Genomic DNA, 19342 nt, shown 5'->3' with positions numbered 1-19342 from the left:
GAGCGAGATCAGCCTGATCGAATACCGCCGAATAAGGGTGTCATTAAAATCTACTTCGCTGAATTCCATCTTATTCCATTCCCATTTGTCGCACTATCATACCTTGATGGAAATTGATGGGCGTTCTATTTCCAAAAAAATAAACGTCAACCGTGGTGAAAAATTCACGCTTCACTGCCCCTTAATTGAATCAGCTGCAGCATTATGCAAAAAGCGAGAATTGCTTGATCCCAAATCTCAAGTCGTCCGTAAAAGTCTAAACAAGCTCGCCAAAAGCTTGAAAAACAATTTTGCGAGGATGAGTTTAACCCGTTAAAAAAATGCCGACGTTCCGTAACTTTTCATCGCGTCATAATAAATTGCTAATTACTGTCCGCTGCGAGAAGTTTAAAGAAAAAATAAGAAGAAAAAAAAAAATGTGCATGGAAGACACCTCAGGGATGATGTTGAAGTGTTTTTTCCGGCAAGTGGGTTTCCCGGTTGTCGGACAATGACTGGGAACGACAGTAATTAGTGACCGGCTTCCGAATCCGTTCTCGACGAGTGTTGGTGGCTGCCCCGCGAATAGTGAAAGGGAAAGCGAGCTTTTCCAGGGGTTGCGGCCTGGCCGCTGTTGCCTGAAGAATTTTGTTTTCCATCCTCGAACCCGCTTTTCCCCTCGCGGCTGTCAAGCGGCCTCGACCCTCGCTCTCTGTCAACCCATTTTTCGCTTTTCTTTATTTTCATCTCTTCTCCAGCCGACCGGCTCTCGTACCTTAAACCTTCAAGAAGCGGGCGGCGAGACGCTGGAAACCCTTTGTATCAACCGCGAAACTTTTCGTCTGCCGTCGCCGCAGAAGATTTCCCAAAGTTTTTCACTTAAGATTTCACTTCGGCTTCGCAAGAAGGTCGCTCGGCTTCGACCGGGCGTATCGGTCATTTGCATACGCGGAGCTGCGTCACCGATGGCAAAACTAGAAATTCGTATTACATACGTGGTTTTTCTCCCCCATATCTGCTCCGGCTTGGTTTTTCGCATACTTTGTTCACCTTATCTTATTCTAGGTTAAAACGACCCATTTATCCCGCATTTTTCTTGACAGTCTGCAGCAGAGGTGTAATAATAATACGATCAAATTGCTGCAATGCGGAGTTTTGTGAGGGTGAAGTTAGTCACGTTACTGTAACAATACACGCTCAGGAGAAATCGTCACTTCGCACCTTAAGATGCGTCTGAAATTTGCTAAACATTAATCAACAAATCATACTCATATTTTTAAAAATCAATTTCTTGAAGGTCATTCAGAAATTGCGCAGTAATGATTTATGCCCTGATATAGTATTGTCTTAACGTTACTAGCTTAGTCACGTGGAGGATTTGGGGTGGGGATAAAAATGTCGCGAGATTGGAAAATACAAGGGTCACAATGCTGAATTTTCAAAATCGCTAAAATCTATCGTATACAGAGTTTGAAACGTAGAGAGTCGAAACATAGAAAATTCGAAATCTATAGAATGGTAAAGTAGGTACAGAAAACTAATAGAATCGTCGGAATTTTGCCACTTTAATGTTTTAACTCGTTGCGTATAACTTTTATTCACTGTGACGATTCTATAATACGGCTTTCTATACCTTGACCTTTCTACATTCCAACTTTTCTGTATCTGGTGATTCTACGTTTTGGAATCTTATCGAGCAGATTTTTGCGACTTTGAAAATGCGATGCAATCATGACCCTTCTATTTCTATTTTCCGATATTTCCTCATTCTTACCCCCACCCAAACTGTAGGCCCGTCAAATAATCAGACGGTTTCCAACGAGCTGTGCAAAGTCCGGTTTGCAACAAGAATACATGGGAAATTGCATGCGAACCGAACCAACTTCTGACCCTCACCATTTTTGATTTTGTTGAAAATTTTTATTCAACTGGTTACTCATTTATAAATATTGAGAGAGATTGTGGAAAGAACATTTTTTTTTAATTCTCTAAAACTGTACTTTTTTCCAAACATTTCAAGACGGGCTCATGACGGGCCGATTTTTCATTCTATTTTTTTTTTTTAATACTTTCAATTTTTTTGACCAACTAGAACTAAATTTAAATGGTCTGAGAATTCCTAAACAATTCTCTAAACTTCCACTTTTCATTTGGAATATTTCTGGACCGGTTTCATTACGAAATTAATAAAAATAGTTGAATTTGCCTAAAAAATAGACAAAACTAGTTGCATAATGGAAGCGGTCTAGAAATGCTCTGCATGAAAAATGGAATTTTTGTGAATTTTTCACGAATTTTCAGACCGTTCAAAACAACGTCTTAGTTAATAAAAAACATTGAAAGTGTTGAAAAAAAAAAATGGAGAAAAAATCGGCCCATCATGGCTATGGTCTTGAAATGTTTGTAAAAGAAACTGCAGTTTTAGAGAATTTTAAAAAAGGTCCTTGCCAAAATCACTCTCAATATTTATAAATGATCAACCAGTTGAATAAAACATTGGAAAAAATTCAGCGTACTGTTTCAAAGTTGGGACAATTGCAGTATTTTTTTTTAAACAAAATGAGAAATGGCGAGGGTCAGGCGTTAGTCGGGTTCGCATGGAATTCCCCATATACCACGTACAATGTAAATACGGGAATGAATATCCAAGTAAGCATTGAAAATTCTGGAATTACAACACATCCCGTACTATCGCGCTTAAATATTGGACTACAGCTCGCCCTTTAACGAAGGCATTTGGATATTTCGTATACACAAAAGGGACTCTTTTCTTATTTATTTTAACATTTCTCTCCTTTTTCACGGTTCACATGCACGGAAAAAACCGTATGCTCATCGAGTCGGAATAAATTACACGCGGCATTGCTCGCCCGCGGTAAAAGTTAAAGTTTTTCGTACCGCACGCCTGCAGGCCTCGCGGGCCCCTGAATTATTGCGATATTTTCCATTACAATGGGCTCTAGAAACCTACTCTGAAATTCTCTAGGGAGAGGAGAAACTTGACAAAGAACAAGAATACGTTTTAGCCAAAGCTTTCTTACTACTCGCTATACAGCTGCCGGTGGCATGCGCAGTTTAGAAACGGTTATTCTCTTCTCCGATTTCATTCACGTTTTCCTCGTTTTCTTTCGCCAAATTCTTTTTCTCCTCGCCTCTCTTCCAGCGCACACACGGAAATTACACATTCTTCCGCGAGCACCGGGTGAAATCAACTTCGGTCGTTCCTTTGACACTTGTGAAAATTCGTTTTTTTTATGAAATTCTCGCCACCCGTAAAGCGCAATACAGCCGGTATAATATCTCGCGAAAATATCAACTCCGCGAGTCGAATAATTCGCTATATCACCTTGGAAATATTCGAAAAAGTTTCGTACGACTCTCAAAGTGACACAAAATTCGTCGATGCTCCGCTTGAAATGAAAAGTTATTGCAATTATTACACTTTTCTTGTTTATTCTTGTAGATAAGCTTTCGTGAAAGGTGCGGCCGAAAATTAGGCAAGACGTAATAGATAGAAAGAAGAGTGTTGATTCGCTAATTGAGGGAAAAATTCACACAAGCAGAAAACAATTACGGAAATGGAGAAGATCGTGAACAAGCATTTTCACCGACGATCGAATTTTTTTCTTCCAAGAAAAGTAAAACAAAAAGAAAAAACCAAAAATTACCACGGAGATATTTTACTCGAGGGAAAATTTTTGCCTCGCCCCGAAGCGAGTCCCTTCGCCGGATGAAACTATTTCCATAACTTTTGGCCTAAGTACGTTTTTTGTTCATTCTATGGCGGTATGCCGGGCATCCTTTGAAGAAACTGGCCCGGCTTTTAGCCTCCATTTCCAGCATGTGTGTGCCGCACTTTCCACTCACAATCGCTCCCCCGCGTGGGTTACAAAGCTTATCGCAAAATATCTCGAAACCGTACAAGGGTAACAATTTTTTCATTTCACCTGGTAGGGTTATTGTTTTAATTCAGTTTTGTACGCCGAATTTCCCTTATCGTGTATAAAGGGTATAATAATAACGAACAAATTAATCGTACAATGAATTCAAGGGACGATCCGTAACGAATAGAAAATTGTTTGATACCCAGAAATCGGATTCGTTGCTGTCATCGTGAGAAAAATTTGAACCATGCTTACAGTGAATACGCTCGCGATTCTGGAAAGAAATTTTTTCAAAAGCAGTCTACTTAATATTTCAGGATCGAAGATAAATGTATAGCCTGTAAAGAAAATTCGTGGATATTTCGTGTAGCTTGAAATTTGTACGGACATCTGCAAATTTTACTTAAACTCTTGAAAATGGTAATCTAGCTCATAAGAATTAATACAAATTTCAATAAAAATAAAAACAATTTGCGCGAACTGCATACGACGTGGTGCAAATTTTGCACGAATCTGCACGGTCTCAAATTGAATCAAAGAAATTGTACTCAAAATTTTGGACAATGTACGAGGAGCATATCATCGAGAAAATCGACAGAGATGAGTTTTTTCATCTGCAATACAATCGGTTCTAATATTAGAGAAAAGGAATCAATTTTAATTTCGAACAAAAGCAAAATAAGTTTAAATTGTTTCGACTCCGAGTAGAGGATAGTTAGGGGAATAGTTACGGTTATAATTCAAGTGTTAAGGCTTAAAGTTTCAAACAACTTTTCCGTGAAGCGAGCGAGCGAGCCTCCAAGTTGTGTAATTTAATAACTTCAAGATCAAATTAATGGTCTACGATATTTAATTTCCTATTGCAAGTTAAGGCAGAGGAAGAAGAAGAGCTTTTTGGTCTAGCATTCAAGGATCGTTAGTTCCCCTAATGCCAAAAAAAAATAAAAATATGCGATACATAAAAGTGCGCGATTGATGTGAAGATTAAGTTACAGCGACCATGCTATGCTTTGGAAAAAGAAGCATCGCATCGGCAAGTATATAAATTAGGCATCCATTCAGTTTGAAGTAAGAGCAAATTATAAAGCAAATCTTTTTTCAGCCGTGCCGTATCATCTCCTTATCGAGTATATTTAACAGTCGTAAGATTTCCCATGATTTTTAGGGGGGCTCGTCGAGCAAAGTGAGAGAATCAATTCGCGGCGCGACGGAGGCAGCTGAAGTTTTAAGAGAAGAATCGCAACCGCTGAGTGCTTTCCTTCGTACTCGGATTAATCGGCAACCCGCAGCAGGGGGTGATTTTCTTGAAGAGTTCATTTCAGTCCGATGCACAAACGGTAAAAAAGAAAAGAAAAATCAGGTTAACTTACCGAGGATGGCGATCAATTATGACAAAAGAATTATCGTTTCGATCATTCAAATAAATAATGTTTCCACGTGGTAACGCAAGTAATTGTAATGACTGTACTTTTTGAACGAATCGAGGAACATTTCTTTAAATAAAAAAATCATTATGCAACCATATTTAGACTGCCTCGTTTGATAAATTTAACGAACAATTCCTTTGTGCGCAAAGAAATATAAAGGATTCCCTAAAAAGTGAACCTGTGCCAGAAATAATGTGGTTATAAAATAAGAACGGCGTCCTACAGGTCCTGCGCCCGCAGGGAACGCGAGAAAATGGGCGAAACTGAGGCGCGCGAATCGAGGAACAGTTGGACTGAAAATGAAAGGCCCGCAGCTGTCCGTGTATTCGTCAGACCGCAAAAAAGGAGTGATAAGAAGAGAAAGGAAGAGAAAAGAAGGGAAGAAAAAAAAGAATAGAAAATATCTCTGCAGCGGCTGAGGAAGAAACGGGTAAGACCGATGTCTTTCGGCCGGGGAATAAAGAGAGGGAGAAAAAGATTCAAATCGAATGCAGTTATTTCCCTAGGCACCTAAAATTGGCTTCATCATAGTCTTCCCACTTCGCCCCTAGACTCCTTCATCCTCGACGAATCAAAACCTGCCGTCACTTTTTCATCCCTTTTATTTTCTTCTATGCGGGTTGGCCAAAAATCGAGATACGAAAAAGGTACGAAGATCGCTTTACGAATATAAAAATAGAAAGTACTGGAGTTGTAAACAAAAGCTTACAGATATTTCAAAATCTATTGGATTAGTTTGATTTCACTCTAGGGTGGCTCAGTTCATTCAAAAAACTATTTTCTACAAGTTCTACTATAAATTGGAATTTATTCTTTTTTCTTTTTCGTCGGTCGATTGGACGTTGCCGTTTGTTGATCAGGGTAAATATCGAAACAATGTTGGAAAATTAAATATTCAACGATCTCAACGTGATTGAAAAAATGTTTGACTAAATTTATCGAAAATAATTTTTTGAATAAAATAAGACGTCGTGGAGCGAAATCAAACGAGTCTCGTAGATTTTCCACCATTTTGAATTAATTTTAAGCGAATAACAGATATCGTAAGCTTTTGTTTATAATTGTCATATCAACAAGAATCGTTGTAAAATTAATAAAAGTCAGCGTTGATTTTTGGCCAGGCAGTTATCTTTTCACAGCGACATCATTTTCAAAATAAATAAGCCTTTTACGTTTCGCAATACTCTTTAGATCCGTCAGAGGTACGTGAAATTGGTCTTGAAACGACGCAAAGCCGTCTGTTGTACGAGAAGCAAAGAAACGAAGAGAGGAAGAATGCTAAAAAAATATTGCGAGCGAATTTAAGCGTCGTAGACGCGTCGCAGCGATCCGCGTTTCCTGACGCAGCGGGACACTTTTGCACCGTCAGAATGTTCAAAAAGTCATATGTTAGGCTGTAGGTAATGACAGAAGCGAAAGTGTCCAAAAAGCTTTCCGTAAATACATCAAACACCACCCTGGAGAAGGGTCTGCAAGGGCAAAGTGGCCGCCCGGGGCAAAGTGACCTTTTTGAACACGCTTCTTTTTTCTACGTTTCCGCATAAAATACACCCATTTCCGAACAATTTTTCACGCTTGTTTTATTATCCACCTGGAGTTCGGAATAAAGCACCCCCGTCATTCTGCCTAGGAAATTATATCGAGTGCAGAAAAAAGATCAAGCGGGCCCTTACCAGAATGCATGGGCAAAATTTTTACTAACGCGACGAGGTATTTTAATAGAATCTGACACGGTCTGAACATGGAAACGAATTCGCAATGACGCCAAGATCAACGAGTCTTTAATAAAAAAAAAAAAAAAAAAAACAATAAAAAATTTTTCGTGTCAGAAATAGTATTCAATAAAGTTTAAAAGATGAGTGTTAAAATGAATCGTATTTTCCGTATAAGCGAAGTCTTAAATTTTCACGCTATCCATCGGCACGCCTCAGACTTTATCATCGGCTGCCACGAAATTGAGTAGAACGCAACACAGCCTCGATACGTGTATAAAATTCGAAGATAAATATTATGTATCGAGTTGAGAATATTTGGTGAGTTTCTCATTCAACACAGTACGGATCTGCTACGTGGCGAGACGGAAGAATCGGGGCGTCCCTAACGATTCGTTCGTGTCGAGAATGATCAATTTGCACACCGAAGACCGGATATATCGTTCGAGATCGATAAGGGTTTAATTACTATGCGCCGAGGGCATCATTGGCAACGACTACGCTCCCCTCTCGATTGTTTGTATCAATGATTCCTCCCCGATCTCTCCGCTTTAATGTACGACTTCGCTAAGTGCCCGGAATAATAATGATGTATCAAGACATAATTTTAATTACTCGACAAACCGAACGACGCCCCACGCATTCGTTTAGAACCGTCGAATATTCGCGATCGGTTTCGACAAGACCGAGCAGCTGCCATATCACTCTGCGCCACCCTAATTCTCCCATTAGTTGGGTAAATATTGGAGGCCACTTGAATATACATGGGTGGGGGGGAGTATTTTTTTTTTGACAAAGAGTATCGAGGCTACTTGGAAACGAATTTCGCTTCATCGAAATATATAACAGATTCGATTGAATTAATTGCTTAATATCTTGTCAAATAGGTCGATTGAAAATTAATGACAACTGTGTTTATCCGGGAGAGAAATATAGGGTTAAAATATCAGAGAAGGGAAAGGCTACGAAACAAAGACGCGAATGGTTATCACGGCAATAATTCTGCGAGTGATCGATGACGTTCCATTAGCGAAATCAATAAGGAATTGATGAGTAATTTTACGGGTGGTGTAATTTTTGTCAGATCCTGCGTCACGACAGCCGAGCATAAAGTTGTAAATAGGATGATTTAAGAACCATGGTTAAAAATCGTACAATTGTGGAATTACTTGCCTGCCCGTGATCACGTTCAGATATTTCCCACTGTGCTGTGAACAGAAAGTCGTTGGCAACATCACCTCTACGTCACCGTCACACAGGGAATTATTATCGAAACTCGACTTGTACTCGACGGAAGGTTTACACTGAAAATCGTCGAGCTTCCGCGTGTAATATATCTTGTATCATACCACCGATTTCACTTCCGACGTACGTTCCTCAACAATATTCACTGCCGTAGCGTATCACGCGTATTATGTAACACAAAGATTCGTGTAAGCTGGCGGAATTTATTAATCCTTTCGTTTCTTGATTAGCAAATTTTTGTTTATTTTTACCTAGTTGAACCGATCAGATTCCAGAAACAGGTGAATTATGTCACCACGGCGTATCACTGCAAATGCACAGCCGGTGCGGTAGGTGTGTAATACAAGCTTCAAGGCGTGGGATTAAAGTCTTCAACACATTCCCTTTTGAAAGGATTTAACGATATTACACCGATCGTCCGTACGCGGTCCTCTCGCTTCGCGTTCACCGCGATGGAGTCGACATCTCGTAATACGTGTATCTGACATCCTGCGAAATGGACGTACGTGCAAAAGCGCGAACGGAGGTGGAAGGATTCACCGACTGTACGACGCTCGGCGGTTTCGTAAGTGCCCCATGACTTCGGGGGGGCGGCGCGGCTGAAACTCGACCCCCGCACGAAAGGGAATCCCTGCGACACGTAAGGCGATGACGTCGAAACGCGCGCCCAGTGCTTTCGGCTGAACAGCCCCGACCAGACTGGACTTTTCCCCCCCGACTACGCCCCCACCCCCGGCGAAAAGCCGGCGTCGCGACGCCACTGCGCATCGGGCGGGTGGCGCGCATGCTTTCTCTATCCTCGGACAGACCGCAGGACGAAAAGATGAAAGGAGACGAGCTGCACGCGGTGACTCGCGAACGCGAATCCGCTGCCCTTGACGGAATTTTGCATCCCTTTGTTCGTCCTAATTTCTGTAGGTACGCGCGGCGCGTGCTTGTTTGCTTTGATTTATGTTTTTTTTTTTTTTCATTTTTCATTTTGCTCAATTGCCTGTAGACTTGACTCATCGAGTCATTCAATCTTTTCGACTATTGGTGCTATTGTTTTACTTTTTAGACGATAACTTTTTTATTTCTAATTAATTTTCTTTGGTTTTATCTGCGTGTTTGAAATCGGATTTCTTTCGATCTCGAGCGTCATTCAATATCTTTGTCCTATTTCTATCGTTATCAGGATCGATTGAATCAATATTTCTTTAGCGAAGGTGAACGCGATCATACGACTGCCAGAATAATATTATGGCAACAACGAAATCTGTGCCTAATATCTTGACTGTTTTCTCCTTTCGTTTACTTTTTTGCTATCAATCTTGGTGTTGAACGTTACGACAACATTCATATTTTCTGCTAGTTGAACATTTCGCAATGAGATTGTTCGGCATAAATAATTATCGATCCCTACGAAATTACAATTCATTTGCTAATCCTCGCACATGTAACGTTACACAAATTATGATTATTGGTTGAACAGTGAATTACGTTGGATTCGTGAAGTGTGAAACACTTGGGTTATTCCAACTATGCATGTTGGTTCATTTACTCGCTCTGCACATATCGGATTTGATTACGTTAATTCAAAATGAATAATTCGTATACTGTAATTAGTATTTCTACAATCCGACGGATGAATTGAGTGGAATTTCGCTGGCTAAACTGTTGACGTTCATTGCGCTGATCCATTGTTTAAATATTTCTGGAATCAGTTTGAATAGTGTCGCAATAATATTCGTACATCAAACTCTGAATATCGCTTCTGTCTTTTACGCATAAATTTGTGTATTCCAATAAATAACAGATACGTAATTAAAATTTTATTACATCGTTCAACAGTCTCAACAAGTTTGAAAAGGTTAGTCGATATGAATTTTATAAATGTGTCTCTACGACTCCGTCAATCTGACTCAACAATAAATCGAATACCTTTTCAAAACGTTTAATTCCTTCTTCGCTTTCATCGCACATGCGTGAAACGGAAAACCTACACGTCGCTCGTATCTAAAGACCGAGGCATTCGCAAGTGACGTTGACCCGGTTTTCAGTTTGATTCAACACTTAAAACCTTCCAGGTTATCTCGCGTAAGAACAGAGTTTGAGAATGGTCGAAACTCTCGTCGAAGGTGAGTCCGTGAGTGCAATTTGTCGCGTTAAAATATTACGAGGAACATTTGGTCTTGGCGAGCATCGAGTTGCCTTGATTATACACTTTGTACAACCTTACAGAGATATTCAGAAAATTACTGTGAAAATTGAGCGGGTTAAGCTGACTGGAATTAAAGCCGTGGGTACGCTTACGGACAGATTAGACCGCGGGTTACGTTGACCTCGTTTGAGCAGAACTAACTGAGCCGTGAACTTCGTCCACGAGGTAAGCGTGCAGCGATAGCTGTTATACATGTACGTTATACGTATGCGAGCAAAAAGCGGTAATTTCATCAGGCTTTTCTTTTTCTGCGAAAAAAAGTCGCGCGAACGAACGAGACGCGTCGTTGAACATGCTTCATGCTTCGGCAGCTTATCATTCAAGGTCGCGTCTACGGTTGGAACTTGAATCGTCGCTCTTTTTCTTAATTTTACAGTATAAAAGATCACTGCGCAGTCTGGCTCGGTACGTGGTCTAGTTTTTACGAGCTCTGCCCTCCGCACGCTCTCGTCTCAGCTCTTCGCTTCTCCCCGCGAAATTGATGGCGAACATCAGCAGGGCTCTCTCCAAGAAGAAATACCATTTATTCTAAGCGCGAGATTTGCAGAAGTGACGTGTGTCGCCAGATCCCTCTGCTAGAGAGATAAATACAAATGTACGTGTATGCAAGTCCTACAAGTCGTATCGAGCCGTATACGGATACCTGCCGCACCTCGCAATTTTCTGTTAGACAAAACTTTGCCTCGGTTGAACCAGCGTACCAGATTCGTTCTCATATTCACGATAGTTCCGTATTTTTCTGCTTAGTCTTGTCAAAACAAGCCGTTAGGACTAACGAAAGTTGAAATAAAATCTTCTGCGTCGTGCATTATTTTTCTGTAGGATAATTGAAATATGTGCGGTCACTTTCAGCTTCTGGTAAATAAATTTCCTGCAGGATTCGGACTTAGAGTCAATTGAATGGAAAACAATTACATACGTGATTCATACGTTTTTCAATACACGACAGTTTTAACCAACTTTTAGGAGCCACAATTTTATTTTCCCTTTCACAGGATCTTTGCTTTTATACACCAACTTATATCACCGTTTCGATCGTATAAAACTTGATTTCTTCCTATGCGCGGGTACTCTAAAAACCATGTAAACAAACCGAGAATTAATAATAGTGGAAATAGCGATTAATAATTGAGCAGTTCGTGTGGACAGCCCGTTGAATGTTTCAAACAATGAAGTTTCTTGCGGCAGAAGCAAGAACCGGGCAGTCCAAAATTTGCTACCATGCAGATCAGGATGAGCATGATTGGCGGAAGTTATCCAGGAGAAGGATAATGCCGATAATCTTGACAAGGTGAAGTTTACACCGATAGTAATTACGAGGATTGAAGCCAAAGCGAGTCGAAGGGCCGGACAGGCGGCACCGCCATCAGTTATTCACGACGCACTCCAACCCTTCATTGTTTTTCAACCCCCAAGGGACGGCCCTTCGGCCCGACTTGAAAGACCAGTGCGCGACATCTGCGGGAGGCTGTGGGGAGAGAAAGAGAGAGAGAGAGAGAGAGAGGGATTGTTTAGGACAGCGGTTCAAGTGCGTCACGAAAGCCGGAACATGCACTATTCAGTCGACTGCTGCAGCGTGCGAGCCGCCATTCTGCACCCGGGGCGAAAAGGGTGGACTTTCAAAGTTCACCACATCACGTCGCTCCGTTGTTGGCGGCTGCATCCTCTCTTTCTCTCTCTCCCTCTCTCTCTGGCTCGAGGGAACGTCGAGCTCGATTCTTCAGGAATTACCCTCGTTTTGTATATTGTCGTTTTATACGTGTAAGGTTCTCAAAAAATTCACGATTCGGTCCCGAGGGTGGCCCTTCTCAGAAAACTACGATATGTCTTATTATTAATAAAGACATCTTTGAGATAACAGTGATATATTCAATTAATGATCGAAGTGAAGTAGTACTTGCAATTGAATGCTCTTGAGCCTCCTGCACGAAGTGAAACTTTCAATACGAAAGAATGTCAAAGAAGAAAAACAAAAACGAAAAATCGGGGACATCGTTATCATTAATTGAATATTTAAGTGTTATCTCAAAGATGTCTTTATTAATAATAAAACATATTTGCCCCCTCAGGGCCGAAATGTCAATTTTTTAACTTTCTTTCATTTCGACATCGACACCGCGAACCGTATACATAGTAACAAGATAAGGTCGATAAAATATTCAACACTGTCGTTCGAGTTTTCAGTTTGAGAAATAAAATTTACAAAAACAGAACTTGGTCTCTTTCGCTCGCGTGAACAAATGAACGATTCCTTTTACGATCCTCGCTCCGCGAAATTTTATCTCTTCTATCAAAACTTCATGCACCAATTTTCATCCTACATCTTATACCCTGTATACGCGTTCGGTTCTCCGCCTTACGCCGCATGCCTTCTTCACTAGTTTCATGACCTTATCTCGGTAGTACGTGCATTTCTTTATCTTACAACAATCAGTTTGGACGAAACAAAGCGCAGGCATACAAATTGCGCGGGAGACTTTTTGTTCAGTTAACCGCTGCTAATTGCGTTATCGATAACAGTGGATGCCATTAATGTAGAATAGAAACCGCACAACCACGTATTCTCGGGTATTCCTCAAGATTAGTTGAATCGTAGGTCTGTTCAACGGTGCACGAAAACACCGAATGTACGTGCCTGTAAGATATTAGGGAATGTATTTATCACCGAGGAATTTACAGAGTATTATACCTACAGTTCGGCCTCTGTTGTGCATGTAGAGCATACACAACTTATGCTCTAACTCTGTGCTTTCGGCGGTTAAACTGGGTTTATGGGTTACGTACCATGGCAGCATATTAAAAGAATCAACCCGCTATACGTGGTCGCTGTTTATTCGATGAAACAAGTTTTATACCGACATCAACGTGAATCTTGGCTTTAAAAGGATTTCACTACGCATCCGTCTCAATGGTCCGTTTGTCTTGACGCAAATGCACAATAATACATCTAGAAACGACTGTCGATGAAAACAGTTCCATTACTCTCATATTTCCCTGCAAATCTACGATATAACGGGTGCTCGTCGTCGTTCACTGTCAAATGACACCGTATTCCTTCAATGAAGAGCGAATTAGTTGACTGTAATTGATGTCTGGACGGAACACCGAAATACCTGGAATTTAATCCCGTATAAATTGACCGGCGTACCCTAGCTTGCAGGTGTCGTCTGCTAACCCGAGTTAAAAATGGATCAAGGAGGGCAATCGATACTGATGATTTATAACGCTGGTGCTCGCTGGGTGTGTCAGGGGGCGGCCAAATATCGGGCCAGAAGATGGCCTCGGTCTGCGGAAGTAATGCAGACGACGTGGGGCCATCAAATGCGATTCAGGCAGGTCAGGTGCTCCCGCAGGCTCGTATTAAAAGTTAATGCTGGCCAACACCCGCATACATAATAACTCGCGGTGCATAAGTGCATTCGCCATTCGTCAAGCTTCTCAAACCGCCAGTTAAGCTCCGCAGGCCGACCGCGTGATGCGACGGATTTTTCTAACTAGTCAAAAACTTGTCCAGGAAGTTGGAGAACCGAATCAGGTACGTCAAAATATGCATCAGAACTTCACAACGTCATTCGCGATTTGTACCAATTACTATCCAAAGCTGCGAATATGTTGCGAATATGTAATATCGTATGTTGACTTCAAACGCTGCAGTTCTCTGCATTTTCAAGTCGCCGACAACTCGGGGCAAAGCAAAGGCAAGGCGGCGTATCAATTCGTGGTTTATTATTAACTATGATTCATACCGCACTTTGCTCTCCGCAAAGACATATCTATGCGGAAAGGTTCGCCGCTGCACGTGTGTACCAACGTATGCATACGCGGTGTGCTGTTCGGGGGAGATATACCGTCAAATCGCAGGAACGACTCGGTGACACAAAACGATCAGATCGTAAACGTAACGTCACAAGTGATGAGGATTTTTCATTTGACATAATCACGTATATTACTCAAAGAAGCATCGGAGAATAAAATTTAAATCGAGTTCCTTGGCAAAGAAACCGAGACTGTGAGGATGAAATTTGGAATGGATAGAAATGGAAAAAGGTACGAATCCCTTTCATCTAAAGTGCTTACTCTTACGTTCATACTGACGTTGATTATTCTTCTTCTGGTTCTTTCAAACCGAACACTCTGTATGTATCCGGATGCACATTCGGAGGATAGGGCATAAGTTTAACATGACATGTTCTGCGGGAAATGTTGAGGGCGTCTAGAGCGCGGTGGGTTAGAATACACAAGACTAGAGACGCAGGCTGCAATCCTGGAGAAGAGTAGCGTTATTGCATTCCTCGTGGTAACCGCGGCTGGCCCTGACCCCGCGTTTCTTGAAGAACAGCTCAGCCTGGCTCTTTCGCCTGGGGGATGAAGGGGGATTCTATTTCCCCCGTGTTAAATTGCGCTGGGAGGAAATATCGCAAAGTCAATCGCGCAGATCTTTGACACACGAGAAGGAGGGAGTTATAGACCATTTCGAGGAAAGATCAGAGGAAGGATCCCAAGTGTCATTCGACGAGCTGCTCAGCAGTGGCGAAACCTCTCCCTGTAGCTTCGCCTCGCTTCCACGGGTAATTCCGAGTCAAGGAATGTCGACATCTGGATTCCAACGAGTTTATTATCAGTCGAGTTTGTACCTAGGCTGCAGGGTCTTGAAACTCGGGTTCCAGTCGACGATGAGATCGGGTGACCAATCTCGGGTGGTGCAGCATCCGATTAGTTAGCAGCGCAAAGTCAATTGCGTTGCATAAAAGTCTGCCGGTAGCCGAGGCAGCCAACTAACGTCCACAGATATGCACGTAGAACTTTATCGAAGTTATTTTTACTGAAAACTTTCCATCTCCGGATTACTTTGCGCCATGTATAATGTGTAGTATGTATAGTCGATTTGAAATACCTGTACCGAGAGGTATGAGCTAGAGGTACAGACACACCGCTTTTTCCCGACGGAATTCTTCACTTTTTGATCGGTACTCGACGATGAAAATTAAGATTAAATCATCGCAAAGTGTCGACGTGACATCCGATACTGACGATCATTTCCTTCTTCGCGCATCCCGGTCTTTTCATGCTTCTGATACGAATTTCATTCCAAACTTTTCCGGTGCACTCGTTGTTGACGTAAAGAAGGTGATATTTCGCATCAATTTCGAGTGTATATCTAGAAAATTTAGTCGTAGAATCGACAGACACGGCCTGAGTAAATTGCTTTTCCAATTCTCATACCGATTGTAGTACATCGTAGGTACAATAACTTGTTCAAGCATCGCACTCAACAACAATTTACGCGACGAGTACAGTCAACAGTTTGAATTTTTGGAAAGGACTGCGGCGATGGAGAAATCGGAAGCGATGAACCAAAGGAACGTAATTGATCAAGAAGAGGGGAGGATTAGTTGAGCTTTGAGAATTGATTTACCGGTTATACGAAGACACGTTAGCAGGCGGTACAAAGAGATCCTGGGCATAAACAATGCACAGAGGAAAGCGCTGCACTAAAAGGTTTTTTGTACCCAAAGGTCTAAGTTCCAGCGCTGAAACTTGTTAGAGATTATCGATCAACGTTCGAACGCAACAAAAACCGGGAAAGTTCCGAGCATTGCAAATACTTTTTCCGTGTCTGGGAATCCGGAGGGCACGTAGCGTAGTTGGCAGTCCTGCAGCGGTTCCCTGCCTCGCAGGAAGCAACAAGAAACCAACTCGAAAACAACTTTAAAGTATTCCGACCGCCGCAACCAACGGCACCACCTCCAACACCGACTCCTCCGAACCCTCCATCGAGTTCCTGCACCTTCTGTTACTTCCATCGTCGTTACGTCCAACGCGACATCCGGGAGATCGTCCTTCCGTTGCTTAGGTTGCTTAGGTGACAGCTTTCACCTCCTTGATTTCATTAAGGCTTCAGAGAAGCTGCGCAATCGGGTCCGGCTACCAGGGCTTTTTAAACGTTTCGGTTGAAAACGGTTTCAACCTTTCGCCGTGTATCGCGAGGAGAAATTATACCAGCCAGGACTACTTGAAAATTCAAGGGTACGTTAAGTGGACGCGGCAGGCCATCCTCAACGCGAATCACGTCAACTACCGCAGCGGCAAAGGTCAAACTGCTTTGGGTTTGATTATTACCCGAAGGTATCGGGCTGTTTAATCGACGTTAAAAATTCAGGATCACCCACGAAAGAGCCAAAGAGCCAACGAGAGATTTCGCAACTAACTGCATCGAGCTTTGCAAGTATGTTATAATGTGGTAATAATATGGTCGGTACTACGACACTCGGAACTTTGTCATTTGGCAAATTGGAACACCCTCTTGCTCGCTTGAGTGCGAACTTGCCAATTACAGTTTATACTCAAGTAAGAGCAATTTCAGTCAGCTTGAGATTTGCGGAAAAGAGGCAGTGAACTGATTTCTGCAATTTGTATGTATTGAATTTTATTTTTCCCTGAATGTATCTGTTAACGTAGCGATTTCCGTCCCGGATGTACATTATATTCATTTATTCCGCTCACAACGCCGTCTCGTGCGATTCAAGCGGTTAGTGAAAATGCATATACTTTAGCAACAAAGTCAAAGATGAGGTTGAAAACTGTGTATTAAGTATTCAAAGTTGAATATAAGCGGGAAGGTGTCTTCCGTTTAAACGTTGAATTAACATGTATTCATGTGCGATCAACATTTGCATGAATAACGTACTCATTTTGCATACGGCAGAACCCTTTTGGGTAGTGTGCTTCCAAGTTTAGCTGCGGTCTACCATCCGATTTCTAACTCTTCAACTTTTAGCGCTCCGCTCGCGTTTCAAGTAACATTACACGACAGCGGTACAAAGTAAAAAGAAGAACGAGCCGGTTTCATTTGCGTACAGGTGTCCTGTCTAAGCGGTTTCTTGCATGAAACTTTATTCGTGACAGATCACAGAGAAATATACCTACATAGAAAAACTGAAATGACTCGTCAAAAATTTGAAATTAACGGACCATTGAAAATCTATCCTTCCGCGTCTTACTCGGGCGTTAAATTTCCAAAGATATTCCAAGAACCAATCTGGAAAGATTGAAACCAAGAATAAGTCTGCGTAACGAATCCGCCGTTTGGATAGCGGAAGTGAGATTTGGATGACGGCGCAGTGAAACACGAAGAGAGAAAATGGACACGCTTAGCCAAGCCTACGGCTGACCTTTCGAACGGGCACGGACATTAATCCGACCTGTCCACGTACTTCGCAAGACGTTCAGCCGTTGAGTATCCGAAGAGGTTTCACAATTTTGCAGAAAAGTTTTCACCCCGTCGCCAAGACGCGTTAAGAGGTTTGCAGCGGCAAGTTATAAAATTTCATCAAAATTGTCTCACCTCTTTTACCAATGTCAAGCAGATACTCGTCTCGTCGGGATAATTGGTAGAAGAATATTTTCCCGATTAAATGTAGCAGGCTCTTCGCTAAAGAAAAATAAAAATCTTTCTTGCTCTACTGACAAAAAATACAAGGCAATGTTATTTTCGAAAATCAATGCAACTTTACCGCCTTAAATTTCACCACTGATCAATCTCGCTCGGTATCAATAGATCATTAGAATTTTCGACTTCTGTAGTTCAAAACTGTACAGAATGTGCGCGAAGTTTCCGTTTACCACTATGATTTCTACTTCGAAACTTTGAGAGATGAACTAAGCGGGTGTCGAACCTGCTGGATGAAAAATTATGGCACCAAGTGATCGTATCGCGTTCACGATGGGTACAATATTAATAATAACAGACGAGCGACCGACGGCAGAGGTCAGCAGGATGTACAGCCGAGGGAGTGAGGTTCGTCGGAAAGTTACTGAGCGACGAGTTGGAAAGTGACCGAATTCGAGGTGGCCTCTAGATCAAAGGGGTTCCCGTCAAAGTGTCGCAACTGGTTACAGCCAAACGGTGACCTTCCAGTACCGACGGCTTTTATTTCCTCTAGCAACAGGCGTCGACGCCATGATTGGTGGAATTCAAGCGGAATCCGGAAGACTCCAGAAGGAAAAGACAGTCGGAAGAGTGAGAGGAAAAAATAGGTGGGAGAAGCTGGTTGAGAGGAGGAAACCGGCGAGAATAAAACGGGGCTTGAGGAGGAGGAGGAGGAAAAGGAAGAGGAAGTGACGCCGTTCCACCCGATGCGGTATATAGAGGAGAATATCGACAAAATTCGCCGATAAAACGAAGGATCAATGCCTTTCCGTTCCCAAGGACTCGCGGCTTCGCCTCGCCTCGCAGTTCTTGCCGAGTCCGAGTACCGACGCGGAGATGCCCACCCTTTTCCATCCCTGTCCCCGTACAGTCACCCGAACTATTTTCCTGTTCGCACCAAGTTCGCCGTGCGCTTGGCACGGGTCAATTTTACGCTCGACTGTATCCGATGTCGTCGATTTTCACACGATGGTATCGGCAAACTTTCCTAGAACGTTTTTCTGCTCCCTACATATACGCGTATACACGCGGGGTAAGTTTGCGCGAGAACATACCGTATACGACACTGTGTCCGTATCGATTGTTGCAAATTTTGGTGAAAGATGTGCGAATCGACCCGCTAGATAATATTCTCCCTTCAGCCGAGATCGCGCGGAGAATGAAAACAAGAGGGGAGAGGAAGTAGATTATTTTTTTACAACCAGCTGTTGCTCTCACGGCTGTGTTTATGGACCGATACCAAAAGTTTTCGATGTACGAAAATATATACGTTGGTATATTAACTTCCATCTCGTAGATGATCTACGTACACGGTTATTATCGCAAATGTTTACCTTACAAGTCATTGTAAGACAAATATATATACTATATACGTATATGCATATGTGTAATATATATATATACATGTATACATACGCGTGCGTGTTTGAGGAGGGAAGTTTGGGTACGGGGCGAGGGCTGCACAG

The 19342-nt window shown here is 42.1% G+C and overlaps 1 protein-coding gene across 1 annotated transcript in view; it reads right to left on the bottom strand.

Annotated features, from left to right (window-relative positions):
• The window catches only part of LOC124299943 (potassium channel subfamily K member 16), a 99366-nt gene that overhangs the window by 18797 nt on the left and 61227 nt on the right, over window positions 1–19342 (bottom strand). The window lies entirely within an intron of this gene.

The sequence above is a fragment of the Neodiprion virginianus genome, chromosome 3 (assembly GCF_021901495.1).
Source record: "Neodiprion virginianus isolate iyNeoVirg1 chromosome 3, iyNeoVirg1.1, whole genome shotgun sequence".
NCBI lineage: Eukaryota > Metazoa > Arthropoda > Insecta > Hymenoptera > Diprionidae > Neodiprion > Neodiprion virginianus.
The sequence above is the reverse complement of the archived record's forward strand: the minus strand, read 5'-3'. Positions and strand labels throughout refer to the sequence as shown.